Source organism: Canis lupus, chromosome 1 (assembly GCF_011100685.1).
Source record: "Canis lupus familiaris isolate Mischka breed German Shepherd chromosome 1, alternate assembly UU_Cfam_GSD_1.0, whole genome shotgun sequence".
Taxonomy (NCBI): Eukaryota; Metazoa; Chordata; class Mammalia; order Carnivora; family Canidae; genus Canis; species Canis lupus.
In genome coordinates, this window is record NC_049222.1 from 54,219,254 (window position 1) to 54,242,367 (window position 23,114).

At 41.5% G+C, this 23,114-nt stretch overlaps 1 protein-coding gene and 1 long non-coding RNA gene across 6 annotated transcripts in view; one reads left to right on the forward strand and one right to left on the reverse strand.

Annotated features, from left to right (window-relative positions):
• Positions 1-23,114, reverse strand: part of PDE10A (phosphodiesterase 10A) — a 298,525-nt gene that overhangs the window by 206,951 nt on the left and 68,460 nt on the right.
• Positions 10,923-23,114, forward strand: part of LOC102152011 — a 54,747-nt gene continuing 42,555 nt past the window's right edge. For 2 of the 5 annotated variants that reach the window (XR_005353791.1, XR_005353790.1), the window contains exons 1-2: positions 10,923-11,052; positions 14,453-14,522. This is a non-coding gene — a long non-coding RNA (uncharacterized LOC102152011). Of the gene's footprint in view, positions 11,053-14,452; positions 14,523-15,247; positions 15,417-23,114 lie in introns of those variants that run through there. The other 3 variants (XR_005353789.1, XR_005353787.1, XR_005353788.1) reach the window with 2 other exon arrangements.

Below are 23,114 nucleotides of genomic sequence, written 5' to 3' on the forward strand. Positions count from 1 at the left end.
CACACCCCTTGAAGCCTGAACCCAAAAGAAAAACACCACGCCCAGATGAGAAGGGGATGCCCAACCAAACACCACACTGGCAAGCCTGCCAGCCTCTCTCCTTCCCCTACCAGTCCTGCTCTTCTGGGACCATGAGCACATTCCTGTCAACCCTGACTACAAAATAAGCTTCAAGAGAACAGGCATTTTATGGGTTTGACTCTCTTCCATACAACACCTGGAACAGTGTATGGTACCTAAGGGGTGCTCAAATACTTGCTGAATAAATGAACTTTTCCATAGTTCAGCTAACAGACCTTGCAAACTGATTACATTTCACTTTCTTGAAGAATAAAGAGCAGCAGTAGGACTAGAGTCCAGCCCCACCTTTAACAGGTATGTTGGTTATGTTTCACATTTAGAAACTGGAATAATCTGTGGTTCTTAAAATGGAATCCAAGAACCTCACAGGGGTCACAAAAAGGTATTCTGGTGGGTATATGAAAATCAAAAGATGAGGTATCCTTAGAATGGCGACATCTATTTGGAGTTGGGAGTTGGGCAAGTAGAGAATTAAACTGTGGAGGTAGAACCCAAGCACGCTTTTACCTCTCCACTGACATCAGGAATGCTTGGGACTCATCACAACCACCCAGGCCACTGAAACGATACGGTTATAAAACAATAAGATGACTATTCCTCTGTGCCTTGGGTACCTAGTACTAGTTAGGGCAAAGTCTCTTCCTAAGTTGGGTCAGTTTATCTTCAGTTCAACCCGAGATCTGGCAGGTATCCTACACGTTCAAACCATTTTGCAGATGAATACTTTACAAAGTCAGTGCGAGTCCATTATTATTGGAAATATAAACTCAAATGTACAGCTTACTGCCAAGAAGTCAAACACATAGTTCAAATATGTGTAGGACATATATACTACTTTTGACAAAAAGTAATATATCTTACTATGGTGAGTATAATATATACACATACACATAAATATGAGATGTGTGTGTATATATATATATATATATATATATGCATGTTTACCAGATAGACAAAAATAATTCCAAATCTTGATTCTGACACAGACAGAGTAATTCAGCAAGTTCGGTAGCCTTTCTACAGAGTTTTCTGGTCTATAAAGATAGTTATATAGCCATCTGATAGCTTTGATGAGAATTAAGTATATGTAAAGGGTGTAAAAGTTGGCTATGGTAGCTAGATGGTAGCTATAATGATGACACAAATTAAGATACACATGCATGAGGATACACAAACTCACTCCCCCCTACGCCTTCCCTACCCCTCGACCACATGGGTTCCTGCTTGCACTCTCTCCTGGAAACTCAAATATTCAAGTAGAAGGGACTATTCTCTATGATTTTGTAAAAGCAATCAAAATTAAAAATCTCTTAGCCATAAAACACTTGTCTGAAATTTTTCTACCTGAAAAATCCTTGAAAAAAAAAAAACTCTCAACTCAAATTCCTAGCCTTCAAAATAAGTATTTATGGCAAGATTGTGACATAGTGGATTTTCAAGCAAAGGTTTCCTGAGAAGTCCAAGATTGTTCTCCAAAGCAGGGCTATTGAAAGCCAAGAAACACGAGAACTGGTGTCTGCTCCCTGTTGCACAAAGGCCTGGCAGGTAAGCCACGAGGCAGCCATGGCTCTCTCTCAGGTCCTGCTTCTGTTCAGCCCAACTAAATTCAAGAGTGAGAACAGGGCCGAGTAGACCCCTCTGACACTCCTGACAATGAAAGGTTGTGACTAGAAACATCTCTCTGTTAAAACAAGTTATGCAGAAATACATTTATTTTAACAACCTTTTCTCAAACTCATCAGACTCCATAGTTAGAAATATCACCAAAGAGGGGATCCCTGGGTGGCTCAGCGGTTAGGGCCTGCCTTTGGCTGTGGCGCGATCCTGGGGTCCCCGGATCAGGTTCAGCGTCGGGCTCCCGGCATGGAGCCTGCTTCTCCCTCCTCCTGTGTCTCTGCCCCTCTCTCTCTGTCTATGTCTATCATGAATAAATAAATAAATAAATAAATAATAAATAAATAAATAAATAAATCTTTAAAAATATATATATCACCAATGACCACCTGTGTTGGAATATTCTAGGCCCATATACATATAGATGTATGCACTGCAGTTGGTTATCTCAGTCTAGTCCAACTCGTTAGGTGAACCACTGCCCCAAAAAGCATTCTATCCCTACACTCTCAAAGTACACTGCTTACTTACAATTTGTTAAGTCTTTATTTCTAACTATTTACTTAATGAATACAAGATTAAGTTCCACACAATCTGTCCCTCATTTTTCTGATATGTCCTTATAGGTACTATTAAGTAATTGGCTAAGAACTTCTCTGACACCGAATAGATTCTATAATCTAAACATTTTATTTTCTACTTACCAAATAGAAATGCAATAGGTAAATCAGGGTTTCTTCATGGGAGAGAAAAACGAACTATTCCTCTTCAACGATCTTAACTAAAGAGGAGAAGCAAAGGACTAGACGGGCTTATACTAAAAATTTTCTTCAAAGTATGTAAAAAATTATGACATTATCACCGTAATACATACAATAGGAGAGTTTATATTGTGGTATATATACATTAAGAAGTTAGGGGCTTCCTTTAAGAAATAAAATGGATAACATTGCAGGAGAAATATGCAAAAATATGTAATAAAGACATTTAAGATTACAGACAAAAATATCCTGTGACAAGAATCATTTTATTGAATCAATCCTATTTCCAAGTTTTAAAAAGCAATATATATATAAATTCTGAGAATATTTTATCAATTTATAACTTCACTTCTCAACAAGACATACAAAATTAGGATTAAGAATAAATATAAAATAGGGACACCTGGGTGGCTCAGTGGTTGGGCATCTGCCTTTGGCTCAGGACATGATCCCAGGGTCCCGAGATTAAGTCCCACATCAGGCTTCCAGCATGGAGCCTGCTTCTCCCTCTGCCTATGTCTCTGCCTCTCTCTTTCTGTGTCTCTCATGAATAAAATCTTTAAAAAAGAAAAAAAAAAATCAATATAAAATAGAAAACCAAGGTCCCAAAAATCAAGGTCCCAGAAATAGAAGCAATCTGGAAGTCACCCAAATGCCTCATTTTATAAATGAAGCAGCCAAGGCCAAGCTCAATGGCCATGCAGGTATGCTAGAGAAGTAAAACCCAGATGCCACACATCATCATTTCACCTAAAGAATTCTGAATCTTTCGATTTTTCTCATAAAAAAAAAAAAAAAAAAAAAAAAGGCATTCCTCCTGGCCGCTTTTTTAGGTCTCTAGGCAGCTTTCAAATTGCATGCTGAGCTCCGAACTGTTGCTGGTGATGCAGACATTTCCTGTCTCTGACACTACAATATACCGCCGGGTTCTTAGTAACTTTTTAGTTCAAAAGATTGCAAAGGAAATACTTTTAACAGGGCCAAGGGTATCTTTAAAAATAATGAACTATTCACATCCCTCCAATAATATGTAGGTACTGAGGGGGAAACAATGACAGTGATTCCCACTGAAATACATTCAAGTCTAACAGAATAAGCAAGTGACAAACATTCAACTCCATTTTTACAGAATTATTTCTGAGCAGTTTTAGGTTTCATGGTAAAACCGACAGGAAGGTTCAAAGAATTTGCATATACCAACCCCCACCCCACCTGGTCCCCACACATGCACAGCCTCCCTGACTATCATCTTCCCCCACTAGAGGGGTACATAAGTTACAATCAAGGAGCCTACACTGACATAACCTTCCCATTCAAATGTCCACAGCTGACATGAAGGTTCACATGTACGTCCCATGGGTTTGACGTATGACGTGTAACTATGATGACACGCACCCACCATTAGGGGATCATACACAATACTTTTAGGGACCTAAAAATCCTCTGTGCTCCGCCTATTCATCCCTCTTCACACTCCCAACCACTAATTTTTTTTTGTTGACTCCACAATTTTGCCTTTTCCAGAATGTCATTATAGTTAGAATCACATACTACATAATCTTCACAGATTGTTTTCTCCGATTTAGTAATATGCATCTAAAGTTCTTCCATGTAAAAAAAAAATTTTTTTTTAAATAGAATAAATAAAAAATAAATTTAAAAAAATAAAGTTCTTCCATGTTTCATCATGGCTTGATAGCTCTTTTTAGTACTGAATAATAGTCCACTGCCTTGGTATGCCACAGTTTATGTATCCCCTCACCTACTGTAGGACAACTTGACTGCTTCCAAAATTTGGAAATTATAAGTAATCCTGCTATAAACATCCATTTTTATATGGACATAGCTTCAACTCGTTTGTGTAAATACCAAGGAGTGTGACTGCTGGACTATATGGTAAGTATATTAAGTATTGTAAGATACCACTAAACTGTCTTCCTGAGTGGCTGTACCATTTTGCATTCCCACCAGCAATGAAGGATTCCTACTTCTCCGCATCCTCACCAGCATATGGTGTTCTCAGTGTTCTGGATTTTGGTCGTTGTAACAGGTGTGTAGTGATAGCTCACTATTGCTTAAATTTGCATTTCCCTGATGACATATGCTGTGGAGCATCTTTTCATCTGCTTATTCGCCATCCATAGATCTTCTTTGGTAAGATGTCTACTAAGATCGTAGGCCCATTTTTTAATCAGGTTGTTTGTTTTCTTATTATTGAGCTTTTTGTATATTTTAGATAATACTCCTGAACCAGATATGTCTCTTGCAAATATTTTCAACCAGTCCGTAGTTCATCTTCTAATGGTCTTGACAGTGTCTTTCACAGAACAAACCTTTTAATTAATTAAGTCCATCTTACCAATTTTTTTTTCATTGATCAGTATTTTTTTCAAGCTTTGGAGTAGAAACTAAAATGCCACTGCTAAAAAACAAAGTCATGTAGGTGCTCTACTATGTTATCTTCAAGTTTTCCATTCCACATTTAGGAGTTAATTTCCATTCCATTTTAAGTTAATTTTTGGTGAAGGGTTAAGATGGGTATCTAGATTCTTTTTTGTTATTGTTGTTTTGGTTTTTTGTATGTGAATGTCCAGTTGTTGAAGAGACCAGCATCATTTGTTGAAGAGACCATCCTTACTCTAGTGTGATGCCTTTGCTGCTTTGTCAAATGTGAGTTGATTACATTTAGGTAAGTCTACTTCCAGGCTTGGTATTCTGTTCCACTGATCTATTTGCCTATTTTTCACCAATACCTCATAGTTCTATTACTTTAGTTTTATAGTAAGTGAAGGTATTAGGTAGTATCAGTCTTTGTTCTCCAACTTTGTTCTCCTTCAAGACTGTGTTGGCTACTCTGGGGCTTTGCCTCACCATATAAACTTTAAAATCAGCTTGTTCATATCCACAGAAAAACTTGCTGGGATTTTCATTGAAATTGCATTTAATAAACAGATCAGGGCAGCCTGGGTGGCTCAGCGGTTTAGTGCCGCCTTCAGCCCAGGGCCTGATCCTGGAGACCCAGGATCGAGTCCCATGTCAGGCACCCTGCATAGAGGCTGCCTCTCCCTCTGCCTGTGTCTCTGATTCTCTTTTTCTCTCTCTCTCTCATGAATAAATAAAATCTTAAATAATAATAATAATAATAATAATAATAATAATAAACAGATCAAGGTGGAAAGAACAGACATCTTGACAACAGTGAGTCTGCTCTTCGTATGCTGAATATGGAATATCTTTCCATTTATTTAGTTTTTTAGTTTCCTGCATCAGAGTTTTGTCATTTTCCTCAGATTTAGTATATATTTTCCTAGAGTTTTTTCTAAGTATTTCATTTTTGGGGGGTACTAATGTAAACAGTATTAGATTTTTTATTTAAAATCCCCTCATTCATTGCTGGTACCAGGAAAGCAATTGATTTTCACATATTAGGTTTATATCCTACAACCCTGCTACTCTTGCCTACTATTCAGTCCAGGAGTAGTTCTGTTGATTCTTTCAAGTTTTCTACAGACGTTCATGACATCTCTGATAGAACTTTTATTTCTTCCTTCTTGTTCTGTGTACTTTAATATCTCCTTGTCTTACTGCATTAGCTGGAATTTCCACTACAATGTTGAAAAGGAGTAGTGAGAAGGAACATCCTTATCTTGTACCTGACCTTAGTGAAAAAACGTCAATTTTCTCACCATTAAGTATGATGTTATCTGTAGGGTTTTAGTAAATAGTGACATTGGCAAAAGGGCAAAGCATGGAGTTCAAAGGTTCTGACCCTCCACATAAATTCTAAAAAATGATCAAAAACTGTCCAAATCAACTTTGTCAGAATTCTTAAAAATAGCCAAATGCTAACAGCAATGAGAGATACTGAGTCCAGAAAATTTCAACTTAAAAAGAAAAGAGCTTTGCACATTTTTACTTGCTTTTGCCTTGTCCCCTCCCTTGCTCAGCAGTGGTCCTGAGGATGGCAGCCCATTCTCAGTGTTGGACTCTGGTCTCTGGTTGCAAAGAAAGCATAGCAGACCTAATGTCAAAGAATTCTGGCGGTCTGTTTTGACCTGCCTGGGGGCTTACCCGGGGGACTCACCTGAGGTCTAAGATTTCTTTCACCTGACTCAGAACCCTCTCAGGCACAGAGTGGCTACTGAAAACACATTCCAGAAAAACACTGAGAAGCAAAGGAATCACCCACACCTGGGGTGGGGAGGCAGCCAATGGCAGAACACTTAACAGTTGAAACAAACAACAGATGCACTGAAAGCCTAGGAAGAAAAGCAAGGGAGAGATTCTTTGGGGAAGCTGGACCCTGGAAGTTTCCACTTACACCAGGGAATTAGAGAGCCACACATGTCCAGGACAGGACACATGCTCAGAAGAGAGCTGAGAAGAGCCTACAACATCACATTCGGACCTCTGACTGGTGGTATTCAGGCTCAATGCAAACGGAAAGCAAAGACCAAGACAAAACTGTCAACCACAAGGCTAACCATCAGAGAGTGCCCCAACACAGGGCCAGTATCAAAGGCAGGGAGAGCTTTTCTTTTTCCTTTCTTTTGGCTCCATTCACTGAGATCTCTATCAACACACTAGTTGACCACACTTAAAAGACTTCAGGAACCCCACATGATAAACAGCAGTTTAGAAAAATAGTTTTCCTAAAGAAATAAAAATTTTTTTATGTTCACGCAAAAAATCTGCACGTGAATGTCTAGAGTAGCTGTATTCAAAATTATCAAAAACTGGAAACAACCACGTGTCTTCAATGGGAGAGTGGTTAAGCTGGTTCAACCATATGACACTATTCAACTCAGCAAGAAAACATTAAAACAAAAAACAGAAAACCTACTGAGACATTGCAGCAACTTGGGATGCCTCTCTAAGGCTTTATGCTGAGTGAATGGTATAGAATCCCATATACATGACTTTCGGAAAAGACAATACAATAGTGATGGAGAACAGACTGGAAGTTGTCATGGACTAGGAATGGAAGAAAGATGTTACTCTAAAGGGGCAGCACAAGGGGTTTCTTTGGAATACTGGAATTGTGTATTGTGACTACGGCAGCAGTTCCATGAATTTAATATAAATAAATTCATGGAAATGTACACATGCACACCCAAAAACTTAGAGTATCATTTCAGTCCTCCTCATGATCAAGAAACAAAAAAATCTTGAGTAACTCTCATAAGCAGTGCTAACAGAAAGAGAAATAACTATATGATAGATACGCTGGTCTCTATTGAAGTATTTTGAAGTAGGTCAGGAATTATTCCCTGGAATTTAGATAGGTCTCCTTAAGCTATCCTTCCCAATTCTGCATGTCTTTTAGTTCTTAATTTCCTTCTCTTTTAAAAAATGTTTATTTATTTTTAGAGAGAATCTCAAGCAGATTCCCCTGCTGAGCACAGAGCCTGATGCAGGGCTCCATCCCAAGACCCTCAGATCAAATCAAGAGATGCTTAACCAATGGAGCCACGCAGAAGCTCCTTCCTCATTGGTAACTTCTCAACACCAAGTATTCTACTAGCTGGCCTGTCACCAAGCAAGATTACTCTCTCTAGACAACACGAGCACTGGAGTAACTAGAAAGCTGTCTCTTCAAATGCAAACTAATAAATTAGCATTATCAGTAATGAATTGGAGTGTAACCAGTAATGAATTGGATTAAGATGAATCAGAAACCTGGTAGCTCCTCCAAGTCATTGCCACACCTATTTGACAGCTAGGTGTGCACAAAAGCTTGAGCTTGAGCTTTTTATATAAATATAAATAAACATAATGACCAAAAAAAGGACAAGACTAGTAAAATAGATTAAATCTATTTCATAAAAGAAAGAATGCATCACACTTTACAGAATGTTCTAAAAAGTTACCTAGGAAGTGAGTAACCATGAATCAAATTCATTTTCCTAACCATTTTTATGATAAAAATAGATCCATGTTTTCCTGGAAATAGTCTGAAAAAAGAAGTAAAGCCACATATTTTAAGTGATTATGATTTTGTCATAAAATAATAACTATAATAAAGTCACACAGCAGAAGTGCTAAGTAAACACTGACATTTTAAATTCAATAATCTACATATTAAAAGAAAATTGCTAGTTTAACTGATCAACGAACTGAGAAAAATCACACACACACGCACTAACTACTTCTCCAGCCCTCTCTGGTTGCACAGATTCTCCTGATGATATTTTGCAGATGTTTTACAAACATACATGTACTAATGTGAACTGAAAGAAAGAGGAGAGAGAAAGGTAAAAGTGGCGGTAACTCAAAATGTAGCAAGCAGCACTTCTGTCAATGGAAGTAGGCAGAAGAGTAAAGACCCAGCAGCAAATATTTGAGTACTTTGATGTGTCTAGGCACTGCAAACAAGTTTGAAGATGCTACCGCTGTTCTCAACTTACCATCTTATAGATTATTTTATAAAGTTTAAAAATACAAGACAGAAACCATTAAATGCTAAATTTTGTATTAGTAAGTAGAAGAGCAAAAGCATTCCCATGCTAATGAATTCTAACAGTTCCTATTTATAGAGCTCTTAGGAGGTGCCAGGTTCTAAGCACTGTTTCATATATTAATCTTCCCAACATCTACCCCTCCTCTTCCCCTGTCCTTCTTCTCTCCCCTATCCTGTTCTTCTTCTCCTTTTCCTTTTCCTTCACTTTACAAACTAGACAACCGAGGGTCAGAGAGATTAAAAGATTTGTCCAAAGTCAGACAATTAGTAAACAGAATTAAAATCTAGTGAGTAGGATGCCTGGGGGGTTCAGTGGTTGAGCGTCTGGCCTTCAGCTTGGGGTGTGATCCTGGGGTCCTGAGATCGAGTCCCCACATCGGGCTCCCTATGTATGGAGCCTTGCTTCTCCCTCTGCCAGTGTCTCTCATGAATAAATAAATAACATCTTAAAAGAAAATAAAACCCAGTGAGTATTAACTGGCTTGAAATACAACAATAATATAGTCTTTATTTTTTCTTTCCCCACTCGAGATCTCCAAATCTCGTGAGGGTATCACAAACACGTGTGTGAAGTATGTTGACAGGGAGTCATACAGGGCTTCCAGGGAGTGGTGATGCCTGAACTGAGTACTGCAAGACTAACGGGCCTGGCCAGAGGGAGAGGGAAGGCCTTCAGGAAAAGGAAACAGAACAGGTCAAAGACTGGACTGGGTGCCAGGCATGCTGCAAGTTAACTCAATCACATCTTTAAAAAAACACACCAGCAAAAAAACGGCAGCATGAGCAAGTCACAATCCCATTCCCATTCCCCTATACTGCTGGCGGGAGTGTAAATTGGTACAATCACGCTGGAAAGGTATCTGACAGCATCAAGTGAAGGTGAACACATCCATGCTCTGGGATCCAACAATTCCACCATCAAAACACACCCAGTCCTGAACATGCAAGGAAGCACCACTTCCCACTGCCAAAACTGAAAACACCAAATGTCAATAGTTGAATCAAGAATAAGTTGATCCATCATCCACTAGATTACCACACAATGAGAACAAACAAGCTACAGCTACATGCAACAAAATGTGTGAAGTGCACAGAGGGTTGGACAAAAAGAAACGAGAGTCTAAAGCCTAAGTACTGCAAGATTCCACCTGTAAAAAGGTAATGTTCTTGAATTACCATCTGTAGGAAGTCAGAAAAGTGGTCATCCTGGGGTAGTGACCGGAAGGGGGCACGACAGGAGCTTTGGTATTATTATTACCCCCACTTTTGGTCAAGGAAATGAAGATTCAGAGAGGTTATGTTACTTACAATGAGTAAGTTGTCGAAACGGCATTTGAATCTAGATATATGGAATTTCTAAAAATATACAGCCATGGGTTATAAGCTTTTTCCCTGCCACATAAACATTTACTACTTCTAAACCATTCCCAATCTCTCCCTACATTCAACAGACTCAGTAACTAGCGTGTCTTAAAATTACTTTTAAAATACTATTCTTAAAAATCATCATTTATTAAGGGCCTACTAAGTGCCGGGCATTTTATCAGCCCTTTCTCAATAAGGATATGGGAGTTCAAGAGATAAATAATCCAGGGTCACATAGCTTAAAAGTACTAAGCTTTTTTGGATTTGGATCCAAATCCAAAGCTCTACATACCATATTATGTTCCCAACTTTCACTTTATCTTATTGTCAGTGATCTATTTAACTGCTTTGACCTCAAGATTCTGTTTCTTTGAAAGTCAAGATTCTCTAACTTATTCACTTTTCTATCATCTGCTCTAAATAAAGGGCCTAGCACACACCAGGTGCTCGATAGAAGAACTAAGTAGTTCACAGGTACAATTTCCTCCAAAGATAAAAAACAAAGGTCCTATTATACTATGTAGGTGCTTTATTAGATCACTCAACTAATATTCACCAAATGCCTACTATGTCCTCAGAAACCTTGACATTTTGTAGAGAGAAAAACTAAAAACACACTATTCTCTTACAAAGTTTATAGGGCCAGGCTTGTCCAACAGAGTAGCTACTACCATGTGATCACTGAGCAGGTGTTCCACCAATGGAGCCACCCAGGCACCCACAGGGCCTGCTATTCTTATCCTCTTTCCTGATGAAACACTGGAGACAAAGGTAAGGGATTTGCCCAAGAATATAAGGCTTATCACTGGCAAAATACAGACTCTAGCCAGGTTTTTCAGACCCCTCCTAGTGCTTCAGAATAAGTTGACTACTCTACATTAGTTTCCTGGAGCTGCCATAACAAACCACCACAAATGGGGGTGGGGGGGCAGGCTCAAACAACAGAACTTCATTCTCTCACAGATGTAGAAGGCCAGAACTCAGAGCTAGGCAGGGCCAGAAGTGCTCCCTCGGAGGGGCCTCAGGAGAATGCTTCTAGCTGCTCCTGACCTAGAGCCTACTCTCTGCTTCTCCTGATACCCTGTCCCCTTCACGCTGCCACTACCTCCTCTTTCAGCTGTGTTATCGCCCTGTCTCTTCCTTACAGAGACACTCATCATTGGATTTAGTGCCCATTTGAGTAATCCAGGATGAACTCATCTCAAGATCCTTGACTTGATTACACCTGGCAAAGATTCTTTTTCTGAATAAGGTCACAGCCACAGTTTCTGGGCTCAGGAAGTGGACACATGGGGAATAGGGGGTGGAAATACCGTTCAACCTACTACCCTTACCTTTAGTCCCTAGGGCCTCTGGTCTGAACAGCAGTTTGGCTCTGTCTTCCAGTTCCTAAGCCCTAGCTTTTGTTCCCAGAAATGATAAAAGCAAACACTCTGATGACTGATTAGCGAAAAAGAAGAATTTGGAGTCAGGCAGAGCTGGACCCAAAAAGTTGCCTTAACATTTGGTAACTGTGTGACTCTGGATAAATTATTTAATCTCCCTGGGTCTCAGTTTTATCTTGATAAAATAACACCTGCCTGATAGGGATTTATGATCATTACATTTTTTTAGCATTTTATTTTTTAAGATTTTATTTATATATTCATGAAAGACACAGAGAGGCAGAGACATAGGCTGAGGGAGAAGCAGGCTCCTCACAGGGAGCCCAATGTGGGACTCGATCCCAGGACCCTGGGATCACAACCTGAGCTGAAGGCAGACACTAAACCGCTGAGCCACCCAGGCATCCCATGATCATTAAATTAAAAAAAGAAAAAAGGAAACCATCCACATTGTACAGTATTACCTTGGCCCCAACTTCTTTCTCAGATTTATGTTTTCAGTCAAATGATATCTGGGGTTACATCACAGAGCAAATGATATTTAGAAAGCTCAGCACACATCTGTTGTATACAGCCTTAAGCAAATCAATGGTATAAAAATCTGAATTTACTAAAGAATGAGTTACTGTACGCTTTACAGAAAGTTCCTTGCTTTACAAAAGAATTCAACATTTACATTTACCTTCAATACCAAATCAAATCTGCAAACCTTTGTTAAAGATTGGCTTGCTCTGCAAACAGCTTATGCCCAATAAATGTTTTATTAGAAAGAGTTACACCTGCAGGGTGCCGAGGTGGTTCTGTTAGCATCTCAATCTTGATTTCAGCTCAGGTCATAATCTCAGGGTCTTGAGATGGAGACCTGCTGGGCTCCACGCTGGGCGTGGAGACTGCTTAAGATTCTCTCTCTCTCCCTCCCTCCACACCCTCTCTGACACTCGCACACACTCTCTCTCTTAAAAAAGAATACACCTGAATAAACGGTGGCAAATTTGCAGTTTCTTACTAACCAAACCCTTTCTCCTACTATAATTGATGCCACAAGTAAGAAAGAATACTCAGTTTGACTTGCCAAGTTGGAATCACAAACTTACAACATGGTTTTCTTCAAAGAGAGCTGAACCAGACAGACACCTTACTTGTGGGTGATCTTTATTTGCTGATGTTTACTAATTGGTTTTTGAAGATACTATTGGTCTTAAGATATTTTTGACCCACGTATCCTAAAAACATTAAAGTTACATAGGGCAAAGAGAAATACCATCAGGAAAATATTTTTAAAGGCGGTTTGGCTCAAGAAATACCATTGACAGTGACTCAGGACTCCATCCTACATGCTGAAAACACTGGAAATAGGTCATGTCAAAGAGTGTATAGTCCAAGGTGACTGTGGCCTACAGCAGTCCCTACAAACTAATAGACTCTCCTTTGAACATCTTATACTTAGCTATATTTTTTAAAAGGCAGAATCTTTTTAATAACTGCATAAATATCATGCTAAAAAAATGAACGTAGAAAAAAAAGACTATTAATCTGGTCTGACATCTAAAACATGCAAATTTATGATTACACTCTTCCTAATGTTTAAATGTAGTTGCAGCCACTAAAGAAACAATCAAAATAAAGGGAAAAGTCCCTGGTAAAAGTTAATGTAATGCACATAATGTGTATTGCTGTCCACTCTCAAAAACACATATATGAAATTACAATTCTCATTATTTTGCTATTTTACTATCAAGAAAATAGCCTATTTTATCTAAGATGAGCAGTGTTTTCAGAATCAAAATCAATCTTCCCAAGTGCCACTTAATTTTAAAATAGGAATAACAATTTTCTTTAATAAAAGCCATAAGCTGCCATCTCCACCCAAAAGAGTCTTCATGGTTTAAGACCCAAGCTATGTAGGATCTTTTAGTACATCAATTTTCCTAAACATTGACTTAAGTCTCTCTCCACAATTAGCATGATCCTTAAAAGCACAACTACATCGTATTCATCTTCTTATCCCCAGAGCCTGTAATTACTGCTGATTCTTGTTAGTATAAAGTCAACACAAACAGTAAATTAGCAAATACTGAACCATTCATCCCCCCCAAGGGGAAATACAAGGTTAGGTTCCTGTGAACTTATAGTCACAACATTTTCATCAACTGATCAACACAAAACCTTGTTTTATGTGTGTGTCTACTTGAAGGCACCTTATTTAACACAGTGTTGATTCACGAACACGGAGCTCCCTGCTAACATCACTCTAACTCCAGCCTGAACAAGGCTTGTGTAACATCTGTATTTTGTCCATAAGGCACATCACAGGCTTTCTCTGCTTAAGAATAGACTGCGCTTCAGGCCTAGGCTTGGGGGCCATTTTAAACAGCCAAATCACAAATAAAAAGCACAAGAAAGAGAAAAACATGGCATCACATATACTGCAAAAAGGACTTTTGTTTACAGTATGCAAAGTGAAACAAGAAGGCAGAGTGTTGCATTGTTTGACCTCAGCTTGGAATGCGCACATAGGGTGAGTCATATTTTCCGCTGCTCTGAGTATGCACATGTCCACGAATGACAGTAAAAGCATGAATATTGATTCTGGGGTCACAAATAAATTTTAGTGAGTAGACATCTGAAAATACAAAATCCTCAAATAATGAGGACTAACTCTCTTTTCACATAGTAGGCATCTGACAAATGTTTTAGAACTGAGTAAGTGCTCTCATTACTTCCAGTAACTTCATTATTAATAATACTTATTATTAAAACAATATTATTCTTTTGATCCCATCTAGGACATGCCTGTTTTACACTGAATTCAGAACCACCCTGGACTAGGAGCAATCAAGCTAACAACCTGAGTCTGTGGGTACCAAGTCCTCTGCAAAGAGGTTACTTTCTTTGTTGATTCTACTAGCTCTTCGCTGAACAGCACATGCCATAATATTTTGTTGGGAAACTAAGGAATCATGTCTTGCCAGTAGACTGGAACAAGATATTACACACCACTGAGATATTTAAAACATTCTTTCCTGTGCTTAGGCGTCAATCTCACCGCTATGAATAAAGTTATCACTCAGGGGAACGTAAGGTCAGAATATTGACAGAATGTAAGTCCTTTTCACACTTTGTCCTTGGAAACAGTTCTCTAACTGGTGACTGTAGTCATTTTTAAACACTATGATACCCCTGAGAAGCATCCTACTTCACCTTGTAGACAAATTGATTTTACTCTTGAAACAAGTTCTCATTCATAAGTGTTCAGCACCAGTTGACCTGCCTGTTGTTCTGTTTGTCTCAAAATCCATAGTCCTTCTATGTGGTGCAGCAAATACAAGAGAAGTTTTCAACCATGTGCTCCCAATTCAGCTTTTCCACTTCAGATCATGTACATACCCCTCAACTTGCTACCATGCCGTCAATGTCTTTGCCCCCCACAAATAACAGCTGCTAATTCTTAACAATCCACTAGCCGAATCCTGCCTGGTGACTAAAGAATGCCATGATTAGGAACACGGCATCGGAACTCTGCACACTGCACGGAAGCCGCAGAAGACCCTAGAACTGGATGCTCAATCCTTCTTTCAAGCAAAGACTTAAGTACAAACACAGCACATCAGGCTTCTTGAGAGTTTCATGAGTGTCTCCTCTAAGTTCAAAACGTCTAATTCCTGTTTAATTTACAGGATAAAATGCCACCTGTTGAAGACACACCTGCCAGGGTTTGTCTCTGAGCTCTCCCACTTCCTGAGCTACCGAGTGAGTTAGTTAACCTTTCTGCGCCTCATTTCTCATCTGTAAAATGGAGATGACACTGGTATCTATACCTATACCTGTTTTAAGGACTAAACAAGGATAATAGATGAAAACCATTTAAAAGAGCGCTCAGGCAGACAAATATAAAACATTAGTTTATACAACAGTCAAAAGACAAAATACTGTGTTGCTGTAAAAGTGGCCTCAATAGAACATCATAGCTTAAGAACGGAGCTGTAGAAATTCAGTGGCATTTCTAAATTCCCAAAACACTTTTTTCAGCTTCCTTGGTGACAAAAATATAGACATTAAACAGATATTCATGGTTCTAATTGGTTGTACATGCTGATGATTGTAATCTATAATTCTCATTGCCAACTTTATTCAACTAGTGTGTATTGAGAAATGTAAGTTTAGGTGATAATGTAAAACTTGCATTTCACTAATCTGAGCTGATCTCAGAATTAATAATAATTTTTTATGTAAAATGAGCTAGGCTATTTAGGTTTACAGATCTTTCATTTTGCTATGGGCACCTTGGGGTCCCTTTTTTTTTTTTTTTTAACAAGGCAGGCATAAAATCACAGGTTTGAATGTTACACCTTTCCTCCTTAGGATTTCAGAATGAGTCATTTACATAGTTAAGCAGACATTTTACAGTATGACATTGCTAGGACTTTATCACTATAATGACAATTTGGCTCTAGAACATGTTCTGTCTGGATTTTTTTTTTAAATCAGTAGAAAGAATATGTTTAGCATATGTACCAGCAGATTATCACCAGTCTTGAACGGTTAAATCTCATGAATCTAATATTTCTCCATATTCCAATATAAATGCCAGTAAGTATGTTGACACAAATGGCCTGCCAGATGTTAAGCGTTGCTGAATTGATCCCCATCCATGGTCAGTCTTTCCCCTTTCCCAGTAGGTTCATAAAGATAGAGTGATATTGATGACAGTGTATATAAAAGCTTTTCTATAGAAGACCACTGAACTACCCCTTTCATCAAATTTGCCACACTTATTTTTTCGTAAAAAAAATACCAAATGTGAAGCCTTGTAAGGAAGGAGTAACAAACATATCATAGAATATCATGCATAATGAATTAAACATATTTTCGCTAACAAACATTCATTTCTGCCAAACAATTCAGAAATAATGCTAAACTGTTTAAACAGACAGGAATCTGGCCTACAGTCAAGAAAAGCAATAATATATTTAAAAAAGAAATACTTCAGTAGAGCTGCTTTTTGAGACAAAGAGCCTTTTCCCGCTCTGGCACAAAATGTGGGAAAGGAGCCAAGGTGCTACTTATCAGCTGTTTGACATCAGAGGAGGACTGTGTGCGTCAGCCGGCCCAGTAGGGACCCCTGGCTTATGGCAACGGCCCATGTGCTTCTTATCTTATCAGTTTAAAGTGTCTGGCACTTCAACCACTGCTGTGTGAACCTAAGAGGAAGGGAGGTGTGTAATTGTGAGGGTAGGGTGTAGACTAAAGTTGTGAGCTAAGCAGGTTTGAGCAACTTATTAACGAAACAAACAGTCCAACATATTATATTAATCATAACAAAAGATCTGGCTCTCAAACTCAACCTTTAAAGAAAGTTTTTTTTTTTTCAAGATATTTTAGTTATTTATTTGAGAGCGAAAGAGCATGAGCTGGGATGAGGGAGGGGGAGGGTAGAGGGAGAAGTAGGCTCCCTACTGAGCAGGGGAGACTGACAAAGGGCTAGATCCCAGGACCCCGGATCATAACCTGAGCAGAAGGCAGACGCTTAACTTCCAGACACCCTGAGAAAGTACTTCTTTTCAAATAGGTGCTCTACCTCTATGACAACTGCCTCTACTTACACAAATATATGTCACAGTTATAGTTTCAGAAAAGTAATTCCATTATATTCCATTTAGAAGAGTTAAAGAGAAAGCAATTTTTAGAAAATACACATGTAGCACTTACATTAGCTCCATTAAAATATGTGTTTGGGAGCTGCGGATGAGATTAAAACTACTTTCAAAAAAAAAAAAACAAAACTACTTTCAAGTGTCCACCAATGTTTGATCTCTAAAAACAAGTTCTGAAAGGCAGGCAGAAGTACAGTCAATGCTCAGATGGGGCTCAAACAGCCACATTATTTAAATCAGGATTGAGGGGCAGCCCAGGTGGCTCAGCGGTTTAGCGCAGCCTTCAGCCGAGGGCGTGATCCCGGAGTCCTGGGATCGAGTCCCACAACAGGCTCCCTGCATGGAGCCTGCTTCTCCCTCTGCCTGTGTCTCTGCCTCTCTCTCGCTCTCTGTGTCTCTCATGAATAAATAAATAAAATCTTAAAAAAAAAAAAACCAGGATTGAGAAATTCCTGAAGAGAAAAACTGCCTTATAAAGACTACCCACAGATATCTTTTAAAAACAGTTGATTTTAAAAATACCTTAAATTTTAAATAGTAAGAAAAAACATTTGCTAATTAAAAATTTTACCAATGTAATAAACCTGTATCTTTCATATCCAAGAAAAAAAGATTTTTATTTACCAGTTTCAATTCAGCTTGTATGTTAAATAGTTCTGTATTAAAAATCTGATGTGTTATACCATGATTTACACCTATCTCAAAATAGTATACTTCACAAACCACACCATCAACCTGGTTATATAACCAATAAAACAGACTTATGAAATTACATTAATCCTACTGTTTATTATTCCTTCAAGCTTACCTGTTAAATATCATTAATTTGCACCCAGATACTCTGGATGGGAAGTCACGATGTTATAAACCATGAAGAGGTAGAAAAGTTCTTCTCTTCTTCCAGGACAAAAATCCCCTCACTGAGCCTCCCTTCTGCTATGGGCTGAAAATACCCTCCCCAAAACTCCCATTGGGGCTCTAACCCTCCATGTGATGCTCTGGACATAGGGGCTCTTGGGAAGTGATTAGGTCATGGGAATGGGACCCCCATGGTGGGATCCAGTACCCTGTGAGAGGAGATGCCGTGTGAGAGCCATCTGCAAGCCAGGAAGAGAACCCTCATGAGGACCTGAGAGAGCCAGTATCTCTGTGTTGAACTTCCAGCCAGGACTGTGAGAAATGAACATCTGTTGTTTCAGCCTCTTCCCCCTGCCCCCCCCCACCGTGGTTCAGGACACTATCACATCAGCCCCGTGGACCAACACGTCTTGTCCTAACCTTTCATCCCTACCGTGTCTGCTCTCTGCCCCCAACTGGACACTTTCATCCCTGCGCACATGGCTTGTGGACCACCTGAACTGACTTCTGCCCCCGACCCCCCGCATAGTTTGAAAACCTTTGCCTGCAAGATGCCTTAGCTACCACCACACAATCCCCCTGCTTGTCCCTGCACCAGGTAAACCCAATCATTCAATTCCTTCCACCCGCCTTTCTAAATGTTTGGAGAAAAACACGCAGCTCTGTCGATTCCTTTATTTCTCCCCAGAGGACTCCCTGTCCTGTCCCCAAGGCTGCTGCATTTCTCCCAGGCATCCACACATATCATCATCTCCCTGACACACAGCTTGACCTTTGCATTCCTGAGAGGCTCCTTTCCTTTTCCTCTCTGACATCTCTCTGAACTTTAACCTGCTTTCTGTGCTCTCCCTCGTCGCTGCCAGCTCTGCCCATGGGGTTGGGGGATCCCCATGTCCCTCCTCTTCTCACAGACCCTGAAGATGCTCAGGCTGCCACCCAGCCTGAAACCACAGCAACACAACCTCGCACAAGCCTGGTACACTCGTCACACATTCTAGTTTTCCTTTTTTCACCACCAAAGCCGGCACTTCCTATGGTGTCCTTCATTCTGATTTGGCCTTAGTCACCACGCTGTGACATCAGTCCCCCAGCACTGCCCTGAGACTACTTTGGGAAATACATGCTAAACTGCCCTGGGCGGTCCAATGTCATGAGCTCTGCCTTCATCTCCTCCACCTCGGCAGTATCAGTTCTTATTAACCCGTCCCTTGCTTTCTAGATACTTTCTCCTCTGTGACATAGCAGAGAAGGTCAGTTAGCCAACAATCGACTTGCCTAAAGCAAACAAATCGTTAAACAGGCCAACCATCCTAAGAAAAGTCAGATGGGGACGCCTGGGTGGCTCAGTGGTCAAAGCACCTGCCTTCCGCCCAGGGCATGATCCTGGAGTCCCAGGATCGAGTCCCACATCCAGCTCCCTGTATGGAGCCTGCTTCTTCCTCTGACTGTGTCTCTGCCTCTCTCTCTCTCTCTCTCTCTCTCTTTCTGTATCTCTCATGAATAAATAAATAAAATCTAAAAAAAAAAAGTCAGAAGCCAACAACAGTTTCATAGAAACCTTTAAAAAGCTGTTAAAACTAACCTGTATGATATTCAACGCTATCAACGTTTTCACTCAACCAAAACCCTGCCAACCACGCTGTGGGGAGCTGACCGAAGGCTCAGAAATTTCAGGGTATGAATGACACAAGTTGTGGTCAGCGATAATTTTGTGATAAACTGGCAGATGAACACTTAGAGCTGCAGAGCACTAATTTGCTATCTACCTAAGTGACCCTTCCAAGTTTCTTTTGCTGTCTTCGAGACTACTCACCTGTTAAAATATGGGATTTCCTCTCTATCCTCATTCTACATTCTTTCCCTTCAAAGTCTTCTCTACCCCCATATTTTCAACTCTCTGTGGATGACTTCTATATCTATACTTTGAGCTTCTAAACAAAACAAAACAAAACAAATAATTATCAGATAACTGACACCTTATCTTCTCGAATCTTGTCCCTCTCAGGCAGCTCTATCTCTAGGTGGATCCCCCACAGCCAGCTGTCTAAGCTCAACATCCTGGCCATTCAGCCCTCCGCTCTCTCCCCCCACACTAGTTCAGGTGTGGATGGATCCATCCTGCCATCTAACCATCCTGCCATCCAACCTTCCTGCCATCTAACCATCCAGCCATACTGCCATCCAGCCATCCTGCCCTCCGCCTTCTCCCTCCACACTCGCTCGGGTGAGGATGCATCTATCCTGCCATCTAACCATCCTGCCATTTATCCATCCTGCCATCCTGCCATCCTGCCCTCTGCTCTCTCCCACACTACGCTCACTCAGGTGCAGATGCATCCATCCTGCCATCTAACCATCTAACCATCTTGCCATCTAACCATCCTGCCATCCTGCCCTCCTGCCCTCTGCTCCCTTCCTCCATGCTGGCTCAGGTGCAGATGCATCCATCCTGCCATCTAACCATCATCTTGCCCTCTGCTCTCTCTCTCCACACTCGCTCAGGTGCGGATGCACTGCCCAATCCTGCTCGGACGGCTCCCATGACACACCTGCACCCTTCCAGCCTCTCCCATCCCCGCCGTCACTGCCTCGGGTCAGGACACCAGTGGGCATCAGCGGAGGTCACTGTGGCCACTTCAGGGCATGCCCTGCCTGGGCGCCTGAGTCCCCACGGTCACCGCAGCCCTGCCCATGGTACCGCTGACCACGGCCGCATCTACCTGGCCCCCGTCCCAGCCGCACTCGCCGACCCCGGAGCTGCCCCACCACGTCCCGCTCTAGGACACACGGTGGCTGTCTGGGTTGCAGCCACTGGGAACCGCAGGCTGACGCAGGCCTCCTCCCTCCCGGGGCTGAGTCCTCGCCTCACTCGGCAGCACGGTGCTGGGGCACAGTGGGCCGGGGGGTGGTGCCCAAGGCCGCCCCGAATGGCAAGGCCCACCCAGCCCCAGCCCGGGCATCCCTCACCCCGGTGCAAGTGTGCAGCATGCGGCCTGGGGGCCCGCGGAGGAGCCCGAGGAGTCTTCTCCGCCTGTCACGGGCACGACGCCTCCGTCCCAGCACCCTCCGTTAGAGCTCGGGCTAAGGAGACGAGAGCACCTGCAGGACCCCGTGCCCGTGCACCTGCCAGGCCTCCTCCAGCTCCTCGGGCCTCCACCCTCCCTCACCCTGCCTACAGGGAGCTCGGGGAGTCCACGTGGAAGGCCGTGCAGCGACCCCCGGACCTCGTGCTCTTTCGGGGTCCCCCGAACAGGTGCAGGCCGAGGGAAGCCTGCACCCTCTGGTTCGGCTGGCCCAGGTCTCCTGGCTCCTCCCCGCGGGGGATCCCCAGCGCCACCTCTGAGTGATACAATGACCCCATTGTAGCACGGGGGCAAAAATGCATCTTAAGCAAAAGGACCTGTTTCAGATTTGTAGTGAGACCTACAGCACTTAGAGCTCCTCACTGTCTCAAAACGAAGTGGAGAACCCTCGGAGGGAGGGAAGCACCCCCATGACCTGGTGGCCAGCACGCCCTGGCCTGTGCCCTCCTGACTCCATGACAACCGTGAAAACAGAGACCTCTGCGCCCTCCGCCCTTTGAGGACTGGACGGACACCAACCTCGTCTGCTTTTGTTCTCGCGTGCGTGTTGTGACGTCCACCCACTGCTGCCTTCAAGAGCCACCTGCCTGAATGTGTCCCCCCGACCCGCCCGTGAGCCTCGGCTGAGATGCCAGCAGCATGCCTGCCGGAATCAGGTGCTTCAGGTGCTCGTGGCGGCGTCAGCGACCGCAGAGAGCCGAGTATCACAACAAGGTGGACAAGGCAAAAAGGAAAAGGGGGGAAGAAGTGCCGGACTTATTCACTAACCAAAGGTGGTAGCTCACTGGAGATGAGCCCCAGTGTGTGGCTTGCCTGGGTAGGTGTATGGTATAACCACCTAAGGGGAAGAAATTGGTAAATTCAAATTTGGACACGTCACATTTTACAATTTGCAGCTTACTAAGTTAGAAAAAACGGGTTGTGAAAACAAATATTAATTTACTTCTTAGATCCATCATGGTGACTATAAGGGAAGAAAACCAGGGTAAAAGGGCCTGTTAGCTGTTCAGTTCTGACCTTCCCTACTTCTTGTATCATGCGTAAAAATAGAAACGTTGAGAGGTCTACTGAAGCCTTATCATTGAGAAGAAGAGTGTGGACCATTTAGAACTAATTTATCATCACACTTTGACACAGGGATGGTGCTATGGACTGTTCAAAATTTGTATGTTGCAGCCCTGGTCTCCAGGGTGTTAGTACTTGGAGGTAAGGCCTTTAGGAGGTAATGAGGTCATGAGGGCGGAAGCCTTATGATGGGGTCAGTGCCCCCAGAAGAGACAGGTGAGGATAAGGGAGGAAGGTAGCTCTCACTAGGAACCCAGAGGGCCTGGGTCTCCACAACAGGGAAATTAAATGTCTGTTGTTTAGGCCACCCAGCCTATAGTAGTTGTTACAGCAGCCAAAACTGAGTAAGACAGAGAGGAATAAGCATATCACTTAAAATTTATGATAAACAGAATAAGCAAGACTGAATTTCTCATAATGTGCAGCTAAGGCATTCAAGCTTTAAGAATTTTCCTTTGATTATTTTGATGAGCAAAAGTGCTAAATCCTCCTTGGGCTGGAGATTAGTTTATTCCATTTGGCACAAAGGATTTGAATAGCCCTAAGCTGCTCTTATATTTAAAGCAGAAAAAAAGAATCAAGCAGTCATTCTGAGAGGAGCACTGACTAGAAGTTCAAGGACAAGGAATTTTGTTCTGGCAATTTCATTCCTTGCCACATAAGCCTAGAATAATCACTAATGGTAATTTTAGTGATTTTCCTTATCTCTTCTTCCACCTATATACATTTATTTGTACATTCAACAACTACTTTTAAGCACCAATAATAGGCTAAGTATTAGAAATCTA